At 38.1% G+C, this 12,153-nt stretch overlaps 1 protein-coding gene and 1 pseudogene across 2 annotated transcripts in view; one reads left to right on the forward strand and one right to left on the reverse strand.

Annotated features, from left to right (window-relative positions):
- The window catches only part of NSF (N-ethylmaleimide-sensitive factor), a 183,386-nt gene that overhangs the window by 156,211 nt on the left and 15,022 nt on the right, over positions 1-12,153 (reverse strand). The window lies entirely within an intron of this gene.
- LOC102826176 lies at positions 51-12,121 on the forward strand (annotated as a pseudogene).

A 12,153-nucleotide genomic window follows, 5' to 3' on the forward strand; every position in this document is an offset into this window, starting at 1 on the left:
GCTCCAGGCCAAAGGAACCAATTCCCAAATGGGTTCATTTCTAACACCTGATGCTGGGTAAGTACCAGGTCAAAAGATGGAACTCTGTAAGAGACTTAAGAATTAAAACCACAAATTCCATTTCCAAACGCTGACAGCACAAACTTGGCCAAACACACAAACTATTGTTGTTAAGTGCCACTGAGTGTGTTCTGACTCGCAGCAACGTTGTATAGGGTTTCCAAGGAGCAGCTGGTGGGTTTGAACTGCCGACCTTGTGGTTCACAGTGCAGTGCTTACCCTACAACGCCACACCAGAAGTCCAAACATACAAGCAGAACATGGCTAAATGCAATAAAATACACCACTGATCTCGTTACAGTTTCAATTTACATAAAACTGAAGCCAGGAATTCTGAGTCTTGCTAAGTAAACAGAAAGTGGAAACATTACCACTCTTCTTCACGCACCAATAAAATACAAAGAAGAAGATCAAAAGAGATGAGCAAGGAGAGAGAAGTTACAAAAAAGTGGTTTTAGTTTACAGAACTAATCTTTACATCTTTTTATAGACTTACAACAGGCTGAAACATAATTTTAAAAAAAAAAAACATGACAAGAATGAAATATTTTTCTCAAAATACATGAGCTTTTATATAAATATCAGTTATTTACTATTTCAAAATTTTGTGTTAATTTACCCTTCTCAAAAGTTACTCGTAAGAAAATTGCTATTTCATGATAATCTCTTCTTATACCAAGAACTTAATAAAAACTGTATGTAAGACAGACGCTTCAAACTCTGTTGTACAACAGCACTATTTAAAAAAAAAATACCTTTTAGAATATGACTTAAAAAAATACTAATGATTAATATGTGGGCTTCAAACAACTCCCTGGAAAATTCCATTATCTTGTAATTCCATTTTTCTATGAACTTTTTGAAATTCCCTGTATATTATTTTGTTACTAGAATATGTTCCTTACCCATTACATTTTAAGTAAATGGAGCATCATTCCTGTGGACAGTTGAAGTATGTGTAAGAATTTCATAAACAAATAAATTCTCACACTGATTATACTTTGATCTACTTGCAGAAATTTCTGTTCAATTCATCATCCGAATTTTTTGAACTGGAAACAATGCTAATATGAGGGTGAGTCAAAAATTATTCACATTCTGGCTGCAGAATTCATTTTAATTAACTTTTAGAAAAGGCAAACGCATCATTGTTTGACATAATCTCCTTGCTTTTCAATACACTTTGTTCATCTGTCAACAAAGTTTCATAGTCCCTTATTAAAAAATGTTTCAGGCTAAGCTGTGAATATACAGCTGTCTTCACTTCTTCATTAGAGATGAATCTTTGTTCTTGAACGGCTGCTTTCAGGGGACCAAACAGAAGAAAGTCCAATGAAGCAAGATTAGGACTATAGGGAGGATGCTTTAATACTTCAAAATGAAGTTTTTGCAGAGTGTCAACAGTGTGGGCAGAGGTGTATGGACGTGCACTGTCATGCAAGATCACAACACACTTGGATAGCATTCCTCTGTGTTTAGGCTTCAGCTTTCAAGTGAGTATCTCATTGTGACAAGCACTGTTGACTGTTGAACCTTTTTCTTGATAATGTTCCAATACTGGCCATTGAGAATCCCAGACAACTATAACCATCAATTTTCCAGCTGATGGTTGACTTTTTTTTTTTTTTTAACCGAATTTGAAGTTTTGCTTTATTTTTCTGCTTTTGTCTAATTGAGTTTCCTACTTCTGCTAATTTCTCCCCTTGGGAGCTAACAGACTTCCAGCTTTCTTTTCTTTTCACCTTCACCTTTATTCAAGTGTTGACTTACAGGAATTATCCTCACATGGGTTTTGTTTTGTTTTTAAGTTTTTATTGTGAATTGAGTGATAGTTTACATGTGAGATCATCAGCTTTACACTCATCTTATTGTAGTTCGTTTCATTGCAATGATTACAATTCCTTCCATGTATCATCATTGAAGAGTATTTGCTTCTATTCCATATGCATTGTTTATATATATACCAAAACACTCAGGAATATACAATCATTCAAATACATATACAATCATACAAACACTCAAAGGGCATACCCTGCAAGCCTGGCCCCTTCCATGAGTCCGGAGTCTCAGGCTGCTCCATCTCTCCACGTCATCATCTCTGCCTCCATCTCTAGAGTCGCTACTTCTCTGAATAGGGTCCCACACTCCGGTCCCATTCTTCTCCCTTGATGGCCCCAGGGTCCTCTGCTCCTGGGCATGATGGTTGACTTTTGAACTTTTTCTTGGTCAGCAACTGAGGATGTTTCCATTCCACACTCTGCCATTTACTCTCAGGCTCATAGTGATGAATCCATGTCTTATTACCAATAATGGGTTGTTGTGTTTTTTGTTTTTTAAAGAAACTTACCTTCCTTTGAGTATCAGTCCAAATTTTGTTTGCAGATGTCCAAACGCTTCTGTTGATGCTCTTCCATGAGTTGCTTCAGTATCCTTCTGACACAAACTTTTTGAAATCTAAGTCTTTCGTGGATTATTTCATAGGCAGAGCCATGGCTGATTTGCAAATGATTTGTCAAATCTACTGTCACTTGTTTCTTCAGCAGAATCATTGAGTGTACACACTCAATGTTGTCATCAGCTGCGGAAGTGGAAAGGTATTTTAATATAACTGGAGTGAGATCATTTTTTTTCACTCACCCTCATACAATCTCATTGTCTGAAGGCCCTTTTATCATGAAGCTGGACACCACAGCTGATTAATGATTCTAACTCTCTTTAACTGTATTTTACATATAGCTTTTTTTTTTTTTAATGGTTAATTACAATTCTATCCTCTTGTTCCTTATTTCCTAGTCTGCCTCCTAGTACAGCCCCTTCTTCTACCAACCTCAAAAACATATAGGTGGCGCTGAACTTGGTAGCATGTTTTTTATAAGTTCTGCCAGGGGGATTCTTGATGTCATTCCACAACTCTTCTGGTCTTTGGTTTTTAGTGTTTAATGTATCAAATCTGTTCTTCAGATGATCTCTAAATTCAGGTGGGGTATATTCAAGGTCATATTTTGGCTCTTGTGGACTTGTTTTCATTGTCTTCACCTTCAGTTTGAATTTGCATATGAGGAATTGATGGTCTGTTCCACAGTCTGCCCCTGGCCTTGTTTTGACTGATATAGAGCTTTTTCATTGTCTCTTCCCACAAATGTAGTCAATTTGATTTCTGTGTATTCTATTTGATGAGGTCCACGTGTATAATCGTCTCTTATGCTGTCTAAAGAAGGTATTTGAAATGAACAAATCATTGATTCTGCAGAATTCTATCATGTGACCGCCAGCATCATTTCTATCACCAAGGCCATATTTTCCAACTACTGATCCTCTTTGTTCCCAACCTTTGCATTCCAATCACTAGTAATGATCACTATATCTTGACTGCATATTTGATCAATTTCAGATTGGAGAAGTTGGTAGAATTCTTCTATTTCATCCTCACTGGCTTTAGTGATTGGTGCATAAATTTAATAGTGGTATTAGCTGGTCTTCTCTGTAGGTGGATGGATATTATCCTATTACAGACAGTGTTGTACCTCATGACTGATCTGGGTATGTTCTTTTGGATAATGAATGCAACACCATTCCTCTTCAATATGTTATTCCTGGCATAGTAAACCATGTGGTTGTCAGATTCACAATGGCCAATACAAGTCCTTCTCAGCTCACTAATGCCTAAGATATCAATGTTTATGCTCGATGGCACCTAACAACAAGAAGCCAGGGAGGAGATATGAATCTATTTGAAGATAATTATAAAGAAAAATGGTTGTAAAGATTCTACATTTGTGCATCTTCAAATTCTTATGACTCAAATTATATAGCCATATTGATCGTTATTATTACTTCGTGCCATCCAGTCTGCTCCAAACCACAGTGCCCCTCTGCATAGCAGAAAACATTGTTTTCTGTGCCATCCTCACAGCACTGCTATGTTTGAGCTCATGAGTGCAGCCACTGTGTCAATCATCTCATTGAGGGTCTATCTCTTTTTCAATGATCCTTTACTTTACCAGGCATGGTGTCCCTCTCCAGGAACTGGACCCTCTTAATAACATGTCCAAAGTACATGAGACCAAGTTTCACCATTCTCACTTACAAGGACCATCTGGCTATACTTTGTCCAAGACAGATTTGTCAACTCGTCTGCCAGTCCATGGTATTTTCAATATTCTTTGGCAACATCATAATTCACATGCATATGAGACGACTAAAAATACCTTAGGTAAGGCACATCTTAGTGTCAAGTGACGTTTTATATTTTTAACACTTTAAATAAGTCTTGTGCAGCAGATTTGCCCAATGTTTAATTTCCTGACTGCTGCTTCCATGAGCACTGATTGTGGATCCAAGTAAAATGAAATCCTTGACAACCTCTTCTCTGTTTATCATGATGGTCCAATTGTGATTTTTGTTTTCTTTACATTGAGTTGTAATCCATACTGAAGGCAGTATGCTTTGATCTTCATCAGCAAGTGCTTCAAGTCCTTTTGTTTTCAGCAAGCAAGGTTTTATCATTTGTTGTCAGTGAGTCTTCCTCCAATCCTAAAGCAATGTTCTTAACTGGATTATTTGCTCAGCATTCAGACTGAACAAGAATGGTCAAAGGATACAAACATGGTACACACCTTTTGTGATTTTAAACTAGGCAGTATTCTCTTGCTTTATTTGAACATCTACCTCTTGGTCAATGTGCAAGTTCTGCATAAGCACAATTAAGTGTTCTGGAACTCCCATTCTACGCAATGCAGTTTGTTACGGTGCACAAAGTTAAATGCCTTTGCATAGTCAATAGTACACAAGTAAACACCTTTCTGGTATCTCTGCCAAGATCCATCTGACATCAGCAATGATATCCCTCTTTCCACATCCTCTTTTGAATCCAGTTTGAATTTCTGGTAGCTCCCTATCAGTGTACTGCTGTAACCATTTTTTAATTATCTTAGCCAAAATTTGACTTGTGTGTGAATAATGATATGGTTTGGTAATTTTAGTATTTTATTGGGCCACCTTTCATTGGAATGGGCACAAATATGTATCTCTTCCAGTTGTGTGTCCAGGTAGCTTTCTTCCAAATTTCTTGGCATAAAGTAGTGAGTTCTTCCAGCACTGCATCAATTTGATGAAACATTTCAATTGGTATTCTGTCACTCATGGAGCTTTGTTTTTTGGTAATGTTTTCAGGGCACTTTGGACTTCTTCCTTCAACCCCATCAGTTCTTCCTTCAGTACCATATGCTACCTCTTAAAATGGATCAACTGACCCTTTTTGGTACAATGATTCTGTATATTCCTTCCATCTTTTTTGATGCTTCCTGTATCATTCAATGTTTTACCTATATAATCCTTTAATATTTCAAATCAAGATTTGAATGCTTTCATCAGTTCTTTCAGGTTGAGAAATGCTAAGCATATTCTTTTTTTTTGGGGGGGGGGCGGTTTCTCACTCCAGGTCTTTGCACATTTCCTTATAACACTTTTTCCTCTTGAGCTGTCCTCTGGAATTTTCTATTCAGCTCTTTTACTTGATCATTTCTTCCATTTGCTTTATCTATTGAACATTCAAGAGGAAGTTTCAGACTCTTCTGATATCCACTTGGTCTTCTGTTTCTTTCCTGTCTTTTTTATGACCATTTGTTTTCTACATGTATGGTATTCTTGAAGTCATTCTACAATTCACTGGTCATTGGTCATTAGTGTTCTATACATTAAATCTATTTTTGGGATGGTTTCTTAATTCATATATGTACTCAAGTTGTATTTTGGGTTTTGTAGATTTGTTTTAATTTTCTTCCATTTCAGCCTGAACTTGAATATGAGCAATTTATGGTCTGTTCCACAGTCAGCTCCTGGCCTTGTCTTGGTTCATAATATTGAGCTTCTCCATCATCCCATCACACAGATATTATTGCTATTATCATTGTCAGGTGTTGTCAAGTTGGTACCAAATCATAGTGACCCTAAGCACAACAGAACAAAATACCTCCCGGTCCTGAGCAATCGTCATTACACTTGTCCCCATTACTGCTGCCACTATGCCAATCCATCTTACTGGAGGTCTTCCTCTTTTTCATTGACCCTCCAATTTACCGAGCATGATGTCCTTCTCCAGGGACTAGTCCCTCCTGATAATATATCCAAAGTACAAGAGACGAAGTCTCACCATCCTGACTTCTAAGGAGCATTCTGGCTGTACTTCTTCCAACACAGATTTGCTTGTTCGTCTGGTAGTCACCAGTACTTTAAATATACTCAAATGTATCAATTCTTCTGCAGTCTTCCTTATTCATTTTCTACCTTCCACATGCATATGAGGTTATTGAAAATACCATGGCTTGGGTCAGGTGCACCTTAGTCCTCAAACTGACATCTCTGCTGTCGAACACTTTAAAGAGGCCTTGTGCAACAAATTTGCCTAATACAGTACATCAATTGATTTCCTGACTGCTGCTTCTGTGTTGATAGTGGCTCCTAGCAAAATGAAGTCTTTCACAATTTCGATCTTTTTTCCATTCATCATGGTGTTATTTATTGGTCCAGTGGTGAGGATTTTTGTTTCATTTACATAGAGATGCAACCCATGATAAAGGCTGTGCTCTTTAATCTTCATCTGTAGGTATTTTAAGTGCTTTTCACTATTAGCAAGCAAAGTTGTATTATCTGCATACCATAGGTGAATGAGTCACCCTCCATTCTGATACCACATTCTTCTTCATAAAATCCAGCTTTTTCTCAGATTATTTGCTCAGCATACAGACTGAGTAAGTATGGTGGAAGAATACAAGATTATATTCCTGATTTTAAACCATTAAAGTATCCCCTTGTTCTAACAACTACCTTTTGGTCTATCTACAGGATCCTCATTAGCTAAATTAATGTTCTGGAATACCTATTCTTTACAATGTTATCCATAGCTTATCATAACCCACATAGCCAAAAGCCTTTGCATTATCAATAAATCACAGGTAAACATACTTCCGGTATTCTCTCCTTTCAGTTTAGATCCATCTGATGTCAACAATGATATCCCTTGTTCCATGTCCTTGTCTGACTCTGGCTTGAACTTGTGGCAGTTCCCTGTCAATGTATTGATGCAGCCATTTTTTAATTATCTATAGGAAAAGTTTACTTGCATGTGATATTAATGATACTGTCATGATTTCCACATTCCTTTGTGTCACCCTTCTTTGGAAAGGGCACAAATATGGATCTCTTCCAATCAATTGGCCAGGTAGCTGGCTTCCAAATTTCTTGGCATAGAAGAGTGAGTGCCTCAAGTACTACATCAGTTTGTTGAAAGATTTCACTTCGTATTCCATCAATTCCTGGAGTTTTGGTCTTTGCCAATGCCTTCAGGACAACTTGGACTGCTTCCTTTAGTACCATTGGCTCTTGATCATATGCTATCTCTGGAAATGGTTGAACACTGACCATTTCTTTTTGGTAAAGTGACTGTGTATTCCTTCCATCTTCTCCTAATGTTTTCTGTATTATTCAGTACTTTGCCTATGGAATCTTTCATTATTATAAGCCAAGGCTTGAATTTTTTTCCTCAGTTCTTTTAGCTTGAGAAATGCTTTGGTTTTCTAATTCCAGGTCTTTGCACATTTCATTATAACACCTTACTTTGTCTTCTTGATCTGCCCTTTGAAACTTTCTGTTCAGTTATTTTACCTTCTTATGTCTCCCATTTGCTTTAACATCTCTACGATGGAAAGCAAATTTCAGAATCTCTTCTGACATTCACTTTGGTCTTTTATTTCTTTACTGTCTTTTCAATGGTCTTTTGCTTTCTTCCTGTATGATGTTCTTGATGTCATCCTACACTCTTCTAGTCTTCAGTCACTGGTGTCTAACACATAAAATTTGTTCTTCAGATGATTTCTAAATACAGGTAGTATATGTTCAAGGTCATATTTTGATTCACGTGGACTTGTTTTAATCTTCTTCAGCTTCAGCTTGAACTTGCATATGAGTAATTAATGATCTATTATATAGTCTGTCTCTGACCTTGTTTTGGCTGATGATATGGAACTTTTTCACCATCTCTTCCCACAGCTGTAGTCCATTTGAATTCTGTGTATCCTATCTGGTGAGGTGCATGTGTATAGTCATCTTTTATGTATTTGAAAAAAGGCATCTGCAATTAATAAATCATTGGTCTTGCAAAATTCTAGCATGCAATATCCAGCATTGTTCCAATCACCATAGCCATATTTTCCAACTACTGATTCTTTCTTCTTGTTTCCAACTTTCACATTCCAATAGCAGTAATTATCAATATATCTTGACTGTATATTTGCTTCAGACTGAAGAAGTTGGTAGAATTTTCAATTTCATCATCATTGGCTTTAGTTGTTGGTGCATAAATTTGAGTAATAGGGGTATTAACTGCTCTTTCCTGTAGATAATGGATATTATCCTATCACAGACAGCATTACACTTCAAGATAGAGCTTTAAATACTCTTTTTGATGATGAATGCTATGCCACTCCTCTTCAATTTGTCATTCCTGGCATAGTAAACATGATTGCCAGATTCAAAGTGGCCAATATAATACCAGTCCATTTCAGCTCACTAATGCCTTGGATATCTATGTTTATCCATCCCATTTCATTTTGACAACTTTCAATGCTTCTAGATTCATACTTCATATGTTCCATGTTCTGATTATTGATGCATGTTTACAGCTGTTTCTCCTCATTTTGAATTCTCCTCCATCAGTAAATGAAGGTCCCGAAGGTTTTATTCTATTTGTGTCATCTCAGTCAACTCTACTTTAAGGAGGTAGTTCTTCCCCAGGTATATTTTGAGTGCCTTCTAACCTGAGGGGCTCATCTTCCAGCACTGTATCTGACAATATTCTGGTGCTCTCCATCATGTTTCAACATTCAATATTCTGGTGCTGACAGTGTTCTACTGCTATTCATAAGGGTTTCAGTAGAGAAACATTCACCAGTAGTCTGCCTCACCTTCTTTTTAGACTGTCTTAGTCTGGAAGCTCAGCTGAAACCTATCCACCCTGGGTGATCCTGCTGGTATTTAAAATACTGGTGGCATAGCTTCCAGCATCACTGTAACAGACAAGCCACCACAATACAACAAATTGACAGAAGAATGGTGGTCCCCAAAATGTAGGCAATTTGATTCCTGTGTATTCTATCTGGTGAGGTACATGTGCATAATTGCCATTTATGTTGTTGAAAAAGTTATTTTTGATAAATTAGTCTTTGCGCTTGCAAAATTCTATAAAATGATCTCTAGTGTCATTTCTATCACCAAGGTCATATTTTCCGACTACCAATCTTTGTCTTGGTTTCCAACTTTTGCATTCCAATCACCAGTAATTACCAATGCATCTTGACTGCACATTTAATCAATTTCAGACTGAAGAAGTTGGTAGAATTCTTTAGTTCTTCCATCATTGGCTTTGGTGGTTGGTGTGTAAATTTGAATAATAGTTGTTTTAACTGGTGTTCCTTGTAAGCGTATAGATGTTATCCTATTACAGACAACACTGTATTTCAAGATAGATCTTGAGCAAACAATCAAGTCTCTTCAGAACAAACCCCCCCATTCATGACTGAAACTCAAAAGGAATACAAGAGCAGGCATGTAAGATTGCTGCTGGTGACCACGTTGGTCAACTGGTGAGTGGAAAAAGGGAAAAGGCAGCAATGAAGATATGGGATGAGTCTGATCACGTTCCATAGACTCCCATCGACCTGGAGAAGAGAGAGAGAAGAGCAAGGGCTAGTTGGTCCGAAGTGTGGTGAGGCAGGGGACACCTGAGCCCATGTACAAGGACATAGCCACGGAGGGCTAGAGCTGAGAGTGAAGCATCCAGCATATGAAGTGAGGGGATACGCATGAGAACACCCAAACTTGTACACAGTACTCATTTGACCTAGCCTCGATGGTTTGATGATCAGAACTCAACTAGAGGAAAATAAAAAAGCAATTTTTGATAAAGGAAACAAGTATAAATTGCTACAATTTGATGAACTTGACCTATACTTACAGATGTAGTAGCTCAAAATACCAACTGCGAGGGAAGAAGTCTTTAGATCAAGTATCACTCCTATACTCTCTGTTTACAGGGCTGATAGGGACAGGCATCTTAGACAAAGGCTACTTAAAATGAGGGGGAGCTCTAAAAAGCATGGAGTGACTAACTTACAAGTTTTCAAGAGGAAGTTTAGTTATAGAGTGTGCAGGGGAAGGTAGACTCCCCACGAGTTTTCATCTTGTCTAAATGTCTGTGAAAGGACATGCGGATAAGGTTCTTATGATTCAGTAGTGAGTAATTGTTATCATGACTAATTGTGACTGTCACAACTGTAAAGGTAGAAGTTTTGTAACAAAAACAGTAGAGTAGTTAATCTTACAGTCCAGGAACAGAGGGCCCTAGGACCATCAAGAGAAGACCAGGAACAGAGGACCCTAGGACCATTAAGAGAGAAGTGGGACCTTATCCAGAGAAGCAGTGACACCAGAGATGGAGGCAGAGATGATGACATGGAGAGATAGAGCATCTGAGGACTGTACTCATGGAAAGAGAAAGGCTGTGTGCTGGCGGCCAGGAGGCAGGCTTGCAGAATGTGCCCTTTGGTTATTTAAATGATTATATATTCCTGAGTATTTCTGTGTACATCCAAAAAAAAAAAAAAAATGCATGGAGGAGATTGTAATTATTGCAACGAAGCAATGAGTGTAAAACCAATGTTCTCCCATGTAAACTATCACTCAATTCACAATAAAAACTTCTTTTTAAAAATAGTATATTATTATGTATAAGCTGCCTCTGGAAAGATTGCTTTATTTCTGGAAGGAAATACCACGTTTATGTACACATGAATGGCTACCTGGGGTTTGGGATGTGTCTGTTTAGCAAACATGATAATAAGCTTCTATCACAACTGTATTTTCTGATGAATAATCCTTTTTTTCCTTGATGATGAATATGATTCCATTCCTCATCAATTTGTCATTCCTTACCATATAATATACTGATTCAAAATGATCATACATGTCCATTTCAACTTACTAATACCAAGGATATTGATCAGTACAAATTCCATTTCATTTCTGACACTTGTAATTTTTCTAAGTTCACATCATACACTGAGCACTGGTACTACAGTGGGTTACACTAGGGGCTACTAACCACGGATTCAATAGTGTGAGTCCACCAGCTTCGGCGAAAGGAAGCTAAGTCTCTCTGCTCCCATAAAGGTTTACAGCCTGGAAAACCCTATATGTGATTTGTAAAGCATTGGGTTTAACTAAGTTTGACATAGTAAACGCTGCAATATACAACTCTTTCTCATCCATTTTCAACTCAGTAATGGGAATGAAAAAATTACTCTCAAACATTTCCTAAGCTCTTTTCTTCCAGCATGCCACAAATATCTTGGTGTCACCAGGGGCTGCCGCCCGTCCCCATATTTCCAGTATTGTAAGAACAAGCCCTATCCCAAGTCCTACTTCTGCCAAGGTGTCCCTGATGCCATGATTCATATCTTTGACCTGGGTCGGAAGAAGGCAAAAGTGGATGAGTTCCCACCCTATGGCCACATACTGTCAGATGAATAATACAAGCTGTTCTGCTCAGAGAGGCCCTGGAGGCTGCCCATATTTGTGCCCACAAGTACATGGTAAAAAGTTGTGGCAAATATGGCTTCTACATCCGAGTGCAGCTGCATCTGTTCCATATCATCCACATCAGCAAGATGTTGTCGTGTGCTGGGCCTGACAGGTTCCAGAAGGGATGGAGGGGCCTTTGGAAAGCCCCAGCGTACTGTGGCTAGGGTCCACATTGGCCAGGTTATCATGTCCATCTGCACCAAGCTTCAAAACAAGGAGCATGTGACTATGGCCCTAAAGCAGGGCCAAAGGCAAGTTCCCTGGGTGCCAGTAGTTCCACATCTCCAAGAAATGGGCTTTCATTAAGTTCAATGCTGATGAGTTTGAAGACATGGTGACAGAGAAACGCCTCATTCTAGATGGCTGTGGAGTCAAATACATCCCCAATTGTGGCTCCTTGGACAAGTGGAGGTCCCTGCATTCATGAAGGCCTTGGTAGAACCAACCTTTTGAGATATA

Source organism: Chrysochloris asiatica, unplaced genomic scaffold (assembly GCF_000296735.1).
Source record: "Chrysochloris asiatica unplaced genomic scaffold, ChrAsi1.0 scaffold00007, whole genome shotgun sequence".
Lineage (NCBI taxonomy): Eukaryota > Metazoa > Chordata > Mammalia > Afrosoricida > Chrysochloridae > Chrysochloris > Chrysochloris asiatica.